Below are 11592 nucleotides of genomic sequence, written 5' to 3'. Positions count from 1 at the left end.
TCAACATCATGGTTTGGCCTGGAAAACTCGTGCTGTGGTTAAGCAAGCTCATTAGAAACCCACGGAAGTGAATTATAGCAACAGGGCTTGTGCCAGCCTACCTAGCCACATTCTCGGTTCCCGGGACATATGGGTACCAGCTCATTTAAGAAGCATTTTTAACAAAAGCACACAAAAGAATCACTCAGCATATGTTAGAGTAGGTAGGGGTTCATGGAACCTTAACTCAACTTACTTTTTATAGCCATTTGCAAAGGCACAAGCTAGTATGAGACCCTTTCTCCTTCAGCACACTCCAAGGAGAGGCTGGGCTGGGGAATAGGTGGAAGGACCCCAATCTGTGCTATTGGTAGAGGGTTGATGGCACCACTCCTAGTCCCCGCATTCTCTCCCACCCACCTGCCACACTGTTGGAAACGCTCGCTGACTTGTTCATTCTTTCCAAGGCGTATGCACCCAATCTTTTTAAAAAGATGATGTAAGTAATGTATGCAAATTAAAAAATAAGCTTAGGGGAAAAATTATCCTTACACACATTTTCCTAAAGAAAACACTTGGGTATCCATCTTTCCAGATATCTTTATCTTATTGATACTTTACAAACATCACACACATACTTTTATGCAGATGCACATGTATGCATTTCATGTGATTCTAATATAGTCCTCTTAAATGGTCTGTAAGGGGTTAGCTAGTAAGCTATGTATGATATGACTCTTTCAAACTAAGAGAAAAATTTTGTTTTGTCATAATTTTGCAGTCCAATGGTATTCCATGGCCTAGATCACTATAACTTAACAACCCTGTGTTATTGGACAATTGGGCTGCTTAACCATGGCCATTGTAACTGCCACCTCCTGGAGAACCCTGAGTACCACCCTGAGTGTCTGTTCTGCTGTTCCTTACACACATCACAAACATCCTATACTAAGAAGTTATAGTGCACACTTAATAGATTAGTGAGACCATCTTCCGTGTGACAACTATGAGCCTTTAAGCCACAACAGGAAACGAGATGTGAGAGTGAGCATGTGTCAGCTAAGGAGAAGAGAACAGAGGCAGAAGAAAGGGCATCTGGGTGACATAGGACTTGCTGCTGAAGTGGGTATTCTTGGGTTAGACAGAACATTCTATTAAAATGCAAACCAACCAGCAAAGCGCAGGGTAGGTGAACACCCTCACCATTTGGTTCCTCGGTTTCCATTGTCATCAACACCCGGGATTGATCGAATGGAGCTTCAGAACGGCTGCTTCTGCTGGCCTTTTGGGAACAAGTTTGGTGAGTCACAAAAATCTCAGTCCTCTTGGATTTGGTCACAGCATTTTGAAAATATAGCAAGAAGAACTGATGACAAAGAAAGATAAAGATATGTGCAATAAAATGTTCCTTACAGAGTTAAAGAATCAAAAGCTAGCTGGGCATGATGGAACCACCAGTAACCCAAGCTTTTTGGAAGAGGATTCCAAGTTCAAGGTTAGCTTGGGCTATAGTGAGTTCTGGGCCAGCCTAGGCTACAGAGCAAGACCTTCTTAGACAATTAGAAAAAAGCAAAAAGAAGAAAGACTTTTAAGAAACATCAACAATTAGGTAACCTGTGGTATGTTTGCATGATTAAATTGTATGTGGTATTCCATGCTTACCAGCTGTGAAATTTTAAGGCAATCACTTAACCCCTCTTATCTATTAAATGGGGAGGGTATGATAGTTGATCTTAGTGAACTTGGCTGGATCTGGAACCAACTAAAAGACAACCTGCTGGGCACTCCTGTGAGGAATTTTCTTGATTTGATTATTTGGAATGGGAGTATGTAAGCTACGTAGGCAGCCCAGATGAAAGTAAGGTGGAGGAAGGAATCTTTGCTTTTTATCTGCTTACCTTTAAAGGCTCTCACCAGCAAGCAAGCTCATCTACCCTGCTGCTCCTGATTCTTTCACTGAACCAGCATAGACTGGCTTCAGCATAGACTGAATGGCAGTAGCTCTGCAGGAATCCTCCAGGCTATCAGAGAGAGATGGGGACTGCAGAGACATCTAGCCCCACGGACTGAGCCACTGCTGGCTTCTGGGTCTTTGCAATGTGAGATAGCCCTTGTCAGACTTCTTAGACCATATCATGAAAGCCAACCTAGCCAGTCACCATTTAATACTCTACAGATTTCGTTCCTCTAAAGAACACTGGCTATCTGATATTTATACACGTGGGCTTGTTAGGATGCAATGACATAATGCAACCAGCTATCTGAATGCAAAGTTTGCTACACCTGCCAGAGACTGAAAAGGGATTTTCTGGCCCATGCTTTTAATCACAGCACTTGGGAGTTATATTGGATGTAAGTCATAGATAGTTGATTTCAAGCAAAAGAGAGAATTTGCATAGGTTGTACAGAAATCCTTTGGCTTTTTAATTGGTGGTGATGGGCACTGACTGAACTCAGGACCCCGTGTTCAGTAAGCAGGTATTATACCATTGGCTGTACCCAACTCTCACTGTTGACACTCACAGGGTTCTGGGACCAATCCCCAATGGGTATTGTGGTGGTAAGTCTTGATGTCAACATGGCAGCATATGGAATCACAGACACACCAACAGGGGTGTCTGTGAGAGTATTTCCACAGAGGATTAACTGAGGTGGCATCCCCTCCCTCAGTGGGTGGCTCCTTCTAAAGAGTGGCCCAGATATGCACAAATCCAAGACAAAATTCAGTGTGTCCCTGATTCCCTTTCTTTTTCTGAGACAGTGTCTGTTGATGCCACCACAGCCAATGCTGTTCTCCACTGATGTCAGGCTCTGCTTCCAATGTAGAATGAAGACTTCATTAAGCAACTTCTCAAGACTCTCCCAGGCCATCAGCACTGGGCTGAGACCATATAAGCAGCTAGTATCAAGAGCTAAGAAGCTTCTAACTAGGTGGGTGCTCAACCTCCCCAGAGTACAGACAACCAAGAGCTCCCCAGTCCCTCCTGTGTTTGCCAGCCAACCAATGAATCCCTCATATGTCTGCTATCAGTTTTGTTCCTCCAGAGCAGTGGTTCTCAACCTTCCTGATGCTTCAACCCTTTAATAGAATTCCTCATGTTGTGGTGACTCCCAACCATAAAATTGTTTTTGCCGCTAATTCATAACTGTAATTTTGCTACTGTTATGAACCGCACTGTAAATATTTTTGGAGACGGAGATTTGCCAAGGGGTCTCGACCCACAGGTTGAGAAACTGCTGCTCTGGAGAACCCTATTTAATATAGACACTGAGGAAGGACTGAGTTTGAAAAGCACTTTGACATATAATGTGTTCAGTCAATAGCTTCTAAATGCACAAAGAATACATGGCACTCATGAGAACAAACATGGTAGAGACCAAAGCTGCCCAGAGAAGCACACACACCACCAGTCAGTCCTACAGCTACATCAAGAACTCTATCTTTTTTTTTTTTTCTTACTAGATGTGAATCCCCATTTCAAGACCTAGAAACTCAGTTTTGTCAACCCCTAGGGGTTGAGAGACTATCTATCATTTAAGAAAAAAAATCAAAGGCCCTGAGGAGACACAAGAGTGCCAATGTAATGACTTAATAAGAGACATACATGCACATAGCATATAAAACAGATGTCTATCCTGGAGCCATGCTGCTTCCTTTCCCCAGAGGCAAGGGGCAGAGGGAGCCAAAGCAGATGCAAAAGCCATGGTCTGTGAGAAAAACAATGGGTTTCCTTTTTAGAGAGAGATCCCACTTCAAGGCAATAAGGCAAAGAGATACAGAGGAAGGTACCCAGCATTCTTTTCTAGCGTCTGCATGCATTTGTATAGGTGCATACAGTTGTACATCCACATATATGCAAACACACACACACACACCACTCTCTCTTTCCTAGTTTCTCCTGGGACTCTGTTACAGTGGACATTAGACACAGTGAAAGGACTGAAATGTTTGTTATATTTGTGTTAGCCCATCTACTAGGAGTCATAAGGTTACAGGCAAACCTAGAACCAAACAGAGCAGCTAGAGAAGTTATGTGTCAAGTCCAGTTGAGCTAAGACGTCCTGATCTTGCCAAACAGAGCTGGAAACATTCACAATGCACAATTCAGGGCTCCTGTCTTCCTGGTACTAAGTAGGGCAGCCAAGGTCTGCTTTTGAGACTTTTCTTCACTGAAATTCCAAGGCTGGCCAATTCCTCCTTAAAACTGTTTGAATATCCCATCTCTTTTGGGTGACTTGCTTCACTCTGTCCCTTTTAAACATGTGCTCTCTTGCTGTTTACTTCCCAGAGTCTTATTGTTTTCCCTGGAAGGAAACATGGAAAAATGACAGTTGCATGATTTATCGGTGGCTGCAGACTTGTGGGCGAAATATTTTCAGTTCTGCTACTGGGGCTCTAATGGCTGTAAGATTTTAAAAACAGATTTCAAATAATCATTGTTGCCTAGTATTTTCCCATTTGTAAACTATTTTCTGTTGGATCCGGCTGATGCTTCACAGCACCGCAGGCGGCGTGAATAATGAGAGGGGAAAAGGATGCTAGATGCTGGATCACGCCACCGGGCCCCATTCTCCCCACAGGCTGCTACCCACATCCAGGCTGCTCTCAGAGCTGGAGTGCCATTGTCGGGTGATGTGAATGTGTGAGGAGTCTCATTCATGGGTGTTTTGTTTTGTTTTTCATGCCAATAAACAGCTATTGAATTCCTCGGAATGGCTGCTGTTCTGAGGATGTGATCCACAGATGTGTCCTACCTGCACAGGGGCGCATGCCTTAAACAGGTGCCTAGAAGTCTTCCAAGTTGTCATGAAGGCTCAGGTCATGATCCTTGTTTCTTGGGCGAGGCTAGGAGAAAGTAGAGGTGGGTCCCAGAGCTGCGCTATCAGTGTGCTAATCACATCTGTCAGATCTCACAGAGCCAGTGTACCTAGGGTCAACCAGCAATTTGTGTCTCCGGGTCTGAAGACTTCCCCCTCCACCCCAGAACTGCGGCAGTGAGAAATTGCTGGGAGATGAAGGCTCTTGGGAGCAGCCGCCAATTGTTCAATTCAATCAATGGTTCTCAGTAACTGGAGCATAAACATCCTGGCTTTCTGGCCCTTTGGGTAGGATAATTATGAGGCATAAACTTCATATTCTTTCCCAGGGGACCATGCTTGAGTTGCCCACTAAGGAAGCTGGCTCACTGCATGCCCCTGCTGGGCCGCATCCCTCTGCTCTGGGAACTTCCTGTTCTCCCAGGATTAGTCCCTATGCCTCCCCCAAATATTTATTGTATTTGAACCCTTGTCTCAAGATCTGCTCCTGTGAGAACATGTATGAAGACATACAACACCAAGAAAAGAACACAAGGCCGGTTATCAGAAGTCCTGCTTTGAGTTAGGTTCTGTCAGACACATGTCACATGACTTTGGGTCACTGACTTCGGTCGATTTAGTTAAGATGTGTTAATTACACGAATAGAAGCTTAGTAACACCCTTATTCAGTGGGTCACTGGTAAGGCTCGAGTGGGAAAATGGTGGACAGGCAACTGAATAGGGTGAAGCCCGTCAGTGAAGATCATCACGTTATCACCCTGTGACTCTGCTGTGACCCCTACCCCTGCACACCTTGCACTTATTTCTCTGCACTCTCCCCATGCATGCTAATTACTTGTGTGCAGATCAAGGGGACAAATATCACAGTGAGCTGCTTGGCTTTGCAGTACTTTGTAACTAATTACTCTTCATTGTTTTCTTTTTGCTTTTATGTCTTTTTTGTATTTAGACAAGATTTATCTTTCTTTATGTCCTAAAATTTTTGTGTGAGTATATGTGTGTGCCTGTATGCATTTATGTGCATCATGCCACCAAGTACAATCATAGGCAAGAAGGCATCAAATCCCTGGAAATTGGAGTTATAGGCAGTTGTAAGCCATCCTGACATGGGTGCTGGGAACTGAACCCAGGTTATATGCAAGATCAGTAAGCATTTTTAACCTCTAAGCCTCTCCAGCCCTCACCTCTAGTCCTCATGAAAAATTTCAAATAAAGAAGAACTCAAAGAATAAGCTAACAAAGGCTTGATTTGACTATAACAGTTATAAACCTCCTTATATACTTGTACTATGTGACTATGGCCTATCTGTCTCTCAATCACTTGTCTTTCTACCAATTATGTCTGTATATGTTTATCTACTAATTAACTATCATCTATCTATCTATGTATCCAGCTATCAACTATATTTTTATCAACCATCTTTCCACCCAGCTTGTATCTATCGACCTACTATCTACCTCTCTTGTAACACGATTTGAAGTTAGTTTCTACCCTAAGTACTTCCTGCTTACATCTGTCCACTAGGCTCTCTCCCTCTTGTATTGTGCTTGCCACACACATAACAGATTAACCGTGACTCTGCCGTTATCACTTAACACTCTGCATAGACTCAAATGCTCTGCTTGTACCAAGGTTTCTGAGTGTATTTAGCCAGGATCTACCCATGGCTCACTGCAGAATGGCTTTGCTTGGGAACAACCATCCTGACTCTCTGACTCTGACTGTATATCTGCATGTGTATAGGTGTGTGTGCAAGTATATATTGTAGTACGTGGTTATGTTGTGCATATGTGTACCAGATTGTCACCTAAACAACCCTTCTTTCTGAAGCCAGGGCAGAGTTGAGGCTCCCTGGGCTTTGGGTGTCAGCGAGACAGATTCAGTGGCCCACTCGTAAGGCCTGAATGGGAATATGGAGGACAGGCAGCTAAATAGGGGGAAGCCCTTCAGCAAAGGTCATCACGTTGTCACCCTGTGGCTTGTTCTGCCTTGCCTAGATACACAATCTCAATGGGCTGGTGGTGCTGGGCAGATCTACCTCTGTGTCACAAATGCACAGCCCCCATTTATCCATGTCTGTGCTGCCACTGGTGATGACACAGAAGAGCTGCCAGCAACGTCAGCTGTCTGCTGAGGGAGAGAGCCCTTTGATTTGACAAGATGGGTTTTCTCCTTGGGGGGCGGGGGGGGAGCAGAACTATTTGGCTGAATAGGTAGAATATCTAGTTAGGCAAGTTGGCAAATGGTGCTATTCTGACTTGGAGAATGCTCTTCAGCACCTTCCTGCCTTCAGAGAAGTTGAAAACAATGTAGACAGAGGAGGATAGGATTGTCTTAGATGAAGCAACAGTGATAAAGTCCTGGATAAATATTTATGGAATGAAACACAAAGTAACAGGGGAAGCAGGCGTGTGGATAGGCCACCAAGGCTGCCGTTGGTTTTGCACCCTGGGGGCTCGATAAACATCAGAGCAGCATCCTGGGTATCATCAGATCCATTTTATAAGCTTGGGGTTATATGCTGGCTCAAGACCACAGAGCTAGCAGGTGGCAGAGCTGTGCTTTGGATTCCTGTCTGTAAGCTTGCCTGCCACATCTGTGTCTTTCCATCTGAACCTTGAGCCATGAGCACTGTGCTCAATCTGAACACTACAGTCTGAACAGCCTCCAGCTTGGAACTGCTACTGTTGCCTGTGGTTTAGCACCAACAATAGAGCCGCACATTGTAGCTGTTCAGGTGATGTTTATTGAATGACTAGGTAACAAGAAAGGCATAAAAGAATCAGCTCTCAGACTCTTAAGACTCCATTGATTTTCGTGACTCATATGCCCTCCTTGGTTAATCTTCTTTACCTCTATGTTGTTGTCTCCGTTGACTTTCCTACTTCCTACAGCTTTTCATCAAACATTGTAGGCCAAAGCAGTACCATGGGTGGCTGGGTGGCTGGGTGGCTGGGTGGCTGGGTGGCTGGGTGGCTGGGTGGCTGGGTGGCTGGGTGGCTGGGTGGCTGGGTGGCTGGGTGGCTGGGTGGCTGGGTGGCTGGGTGGCTGGGTAGCTGAGTGACTGTTTCAGTTCATGAAAGCACCATATCACCACTCAAGCCAGCCGCTTCCCTTCAGTACTAACAAACATTTAAACTTTAAAGTGATTCAACTGAGCATGGGGGTATAGCTCATCACCGGACTACTTGACAGCCATGTGCAAGGCCCTGGGATCTATTCCAACTCTGTGCATGCACAATAGCCAACTACTTAGAAACAGCAGCCTAGGTCACTGCCTGGAGGCTTCTGGGCCCTGTTTCTTGGAGGGAAGAAGGGTAAGGGTTAGTGATACTTGCCACAGTCATAGAAAAGGGTTAGGGAAACTGGGTGTGGTGTTTGTTAGCTGAGCCTTGGTGTTATTTTTGCCATCTTTGCTCTGTCTTTCATGAGCACTGGGCCCCAGTGTCCTGTCTCCCCATTTCTGATCACATTCCTTTTATCTCTATTGTCTTTTACTAGTTCTGGCCTGTTTGTCCCTCATACAAGTTATACACTCAGGCTCTCTGCCTAGGGGATTGTCTCTGATCTAATCTAACTTGCTCATGGTCACATTTTAACTTTTCAAGCTTTCTTTTTTCTTTTTCCTTCTCCTCCCCACCCCTCTTTTTTGAAGGGTGGGGTAGGGGAAGGGTCTATAACTCATTATGCATCCCAAACTGGGCTCAAACTTGTAATAATTGTTAGCATTCTGTCTTAGCTCTGCCCCACAGTTACCTGGCAACAGCCAGGTATGTCTGACCCACTATAAAAGGGGCTGCTTGCCCCCTCCTCTCTAGCTCTTCCTTCCTGCTCCTGCTCTCTCCCCATCCCCCCCCCCCGCCTCTTCTCTATGTGCTCATAGCCTGCCTCCTTTCCTTCTCCTCCTCCTTCTCCTCTTCTTCCTTCTCCTCCTCCTCTTCTTCCTTCTCCTCCTTCTCTTCCTCTTCCTCTTCCTCGTCCTCCTTGTCCTCCTCCTCCTTCTTCTTCTTCCTCTCTCTCTCTCTCTCTCTCTCTCTCTCTCTCTCTCTCTCTCTCCCTCTCTCTGCCTTTCTCTGCATCTACTACCCTCTTTACTCCCTTCCCCATGCCCTGAATAAACTCTATTCTATACTATAAGGTCTTGTGGCTGGTCCCTCAGGGGGAAGGAACAGGAAGGAAGGAAGGGAGAGGGAGAGGGAGAGGGAGAGGGAGAGGGAGAGGGAGAGGGAGAGGGAGAGGGAGAGGGAGAGGGAGAGGGAGAGAGAGAGAGAGAGAGAAGATGTGAATAAAAATGTAATCATGCTACTAGACGCTCTGACATTCTCCACCTCTGCCCCAAGGCCAGGGTGGCTTGTGTTAGAATTCTGATAAGAAGAGGGACACCTTGGGGTCCTGTTGTAGCCAGGTCTCAGAGCAGAGCCCAGGGGAAGAAGTGATCCTCAGAGAATATCTTACATGCAGGATCACATCCCACCCTTAGATCCCCTGTTGAGAGAGACAAGAGGTGCCTGAGAAAGATTCAGTGAAACTGAGGTCCTTAACCGAAAAGTGTGTTAGCTGAATCCTGAGGCAGGGTACTTTCAAATGCTCACCCTGGCTCTCAGAGTATAGGATGTGAACCCAGCTGTGGGGATAAACTAATGGTATGAAAGAAATGGCTTTCTGGAGAGTGCTGTGTGTGTGTGTGTGTGTGTGTGTGTGTGTGTGTGTCTGTGTCTGTGTCTGTGTCTGTGTGTATGTGTGTGTGTCTGTGTCTGTGTGTCTGTGTCTGTGTGTCCCCCACCACTCTTCAAGAAAGGAGTTACAAACTGTGAGAATAAAATAGAATGAAAGCAGCCATGAGCTTTGCAAACTGAATTCAGCATTACCGACCTGGCCCCTTTAACATGGCATAGGGCTCTGTTCTCTACGGTATTTGGTTTAAACTTGCTAAGTCAGCATCTTGCTGCCTCTCTTTTCCAGTTGAAGAGTGCCAGGCTCGACGTGTCCACTGTTAGGAAGTAGTGAAGTGAGACTCGAGTCCCCGACATGGCAGGCCGGGTGACTGGAGCCTGTGCTCTGGTTTACTTAGGCAGCCAAAGGAAAAACAATGAGTCCTCTTTTGTGTGTGAGTCAGAGCAGAGCCTGTCTACTCACCCTTCCTCCAAGGTTATGTGTCTCCCAGAAGAATATAGCCAGAACCCCAGCCCTGGGGAAGAGCCAGGCTTGGGGCCACCGCTGCCAGAACTGGTTTCTGTCTGCTGCTTTCTGCTTTGGTGTCTCTTTGTATCTTGTCTGAGGGTTCCCTTCTGAGGTGCCATTCAGTGGATGTCTAGGGAGAGAGAGAGAAGGTCCCTGGCTCACCACTTCCTGGGGCAAAGGGGGTGGAGGGAGTAGGACCGGTTATCAACACTGATTAAATTCAGATCTCAGACACTATCACCCAGGCCAGGAGCCTCATGCTTAGTTGGGATTCTGATCTTCATTCCATATTTTTGTTTATTTTTCTCCAAGTATAAAAAGACAGCATAGACTTTCCCCCAAATGATGTTCAGTACATTGCAGTGCAGAGGCAGTAAGAATGCTCCGGAGAGAAGCTGCCTATGTTTTTTTCTTTTGTGTTTCTCTCGTGCATCTTCAGGAAAGAGAACAGAACTCTTGACGGGGATAATCTTAAGAGGCTCCAGATAGGAGAGACACTGCCATTTGTCAGCAACCCAGTGGTTTCTAAGTCTCTTTCATGGCTGAGATCCCCTTGAGCTGAATCATAACAGTCCCCCCCCCCCTCCAACGGCAGAACACAAAGCCCTTGACTGAGAAGGAAAATAAACATTAATCAGACACTTTTTGCCTTAGGAAGGAAAATGTGGGTGGAGGCCTTCAAGCAGGCCGGGCTCCTGTTTGAGCCAACAGTCCCAAGGTGCAGTGTGCGCTGAGATTTGAAGACTAGCTACTTCCTGAGAGTGGCTCTAAGTCAGTCAACGTTTCCATGGGAGATGCCACTTTTGCGTGAAGAAAAGTTATTTTAAGCCTTCAACAATGGGGAAGGAATAGAAGCCGCAGTCCTTTCTGGAAACTCACAGACTGGGCAAGCTTCCCTCCATGCAGAGACAATAGCTTGGACCCGGCTGAAATTTGTGATCTGCAAGTGCCAGCGGGGCAACTTGGGAAGAAGAAGGGAGATAAACCAGCGGCTTCTTAAGATTGTCAGGCCAACTGTGGATTGTTGCTAGGAACACACCGTCTTCATTTATTTCCGTGATGGCTTCTCTCTTCTCAAAGTCAGAATCATTTTCCTAGATCCTTATCTTCTTTGTGATATGCTCCCTCATATCCCAGCTCCTGGGAAGGCATGAACAAATAAATGTCTGTTCACCTGACATAGGGCGCCAGCAAGCAATTAAAGAGATCATTCCACCCAAATCTAGCTATGGGAACCAGTGAGGCTACCGTGGTTACCTCCGGGATCACTGTGACTAAAGGCTCATCCAGCTTGGATGACAACCTGGAAAAGCTTGTATCCCTGGAGAGCCAAGGATAACTCACAGAGTCCCCCTTTCCCTGGCAACTGTTTACTGTCAGATGACCCAGAAAGGGGGTGTGAAGCCTGTAACTTCCTGAGCTTCCTGAGGCTGCTAAGTTTCATGACCTTGCAAAGCCTTTGAGGATATTTCTTAACTCCAGGGGGTCTGAGGCACCTCCCTCTTCCTGCCTCTCTCCAGGCGGGAATGCTTCACCTTAGAGGGAACAACTTCAGAAGAGCATGCCATGCCTGGCCTTTCTGTTACCTCTGCCTACCAGATCCCAGACTCTC

At 46.0% G+C, this 11592-nt stretch overlaps 1 long non-coding RNA gene across 1 annotated transcript; it reads right to left on the bottom strand.

Moving 5' to 3' along the window:
• Positions 1-4001: 4001 nt before the first annotated feature.
• Positions 4002-10022, bottom strand: Gm33659. Its single transcript, XR_378433.2, has 3 exons — positions 9936-10022; positions 4735-4825; positions 4002-4284 (listed from the first exon to the last, which is right to left on the bottom strand). It is a non-coding gene; the product is annotated as a predicted gene, 33659 (long non-coding RNA).
• Between the last annotated feature and the right edge of the window lie 1570 nt (positions 10023-11592).

Source organism: Mus musculus, chromosome 7 (assembly GCF_000001635.26).
Source record: "Mus musculus strain C57BL/6J chromosome 7, GRCm38.p6 C57BL/6J".
Classification (NCBI taxonomy): Eukaryota; Metazoa; Chordata; class Mammalia; order Rodentia; family Muridae; genus Mus; species Mus musculus.
Note: the sequence above shows the minus strand (reverse complement) of the source record. Positions and strands in the feature narration are given on the sequence as shown.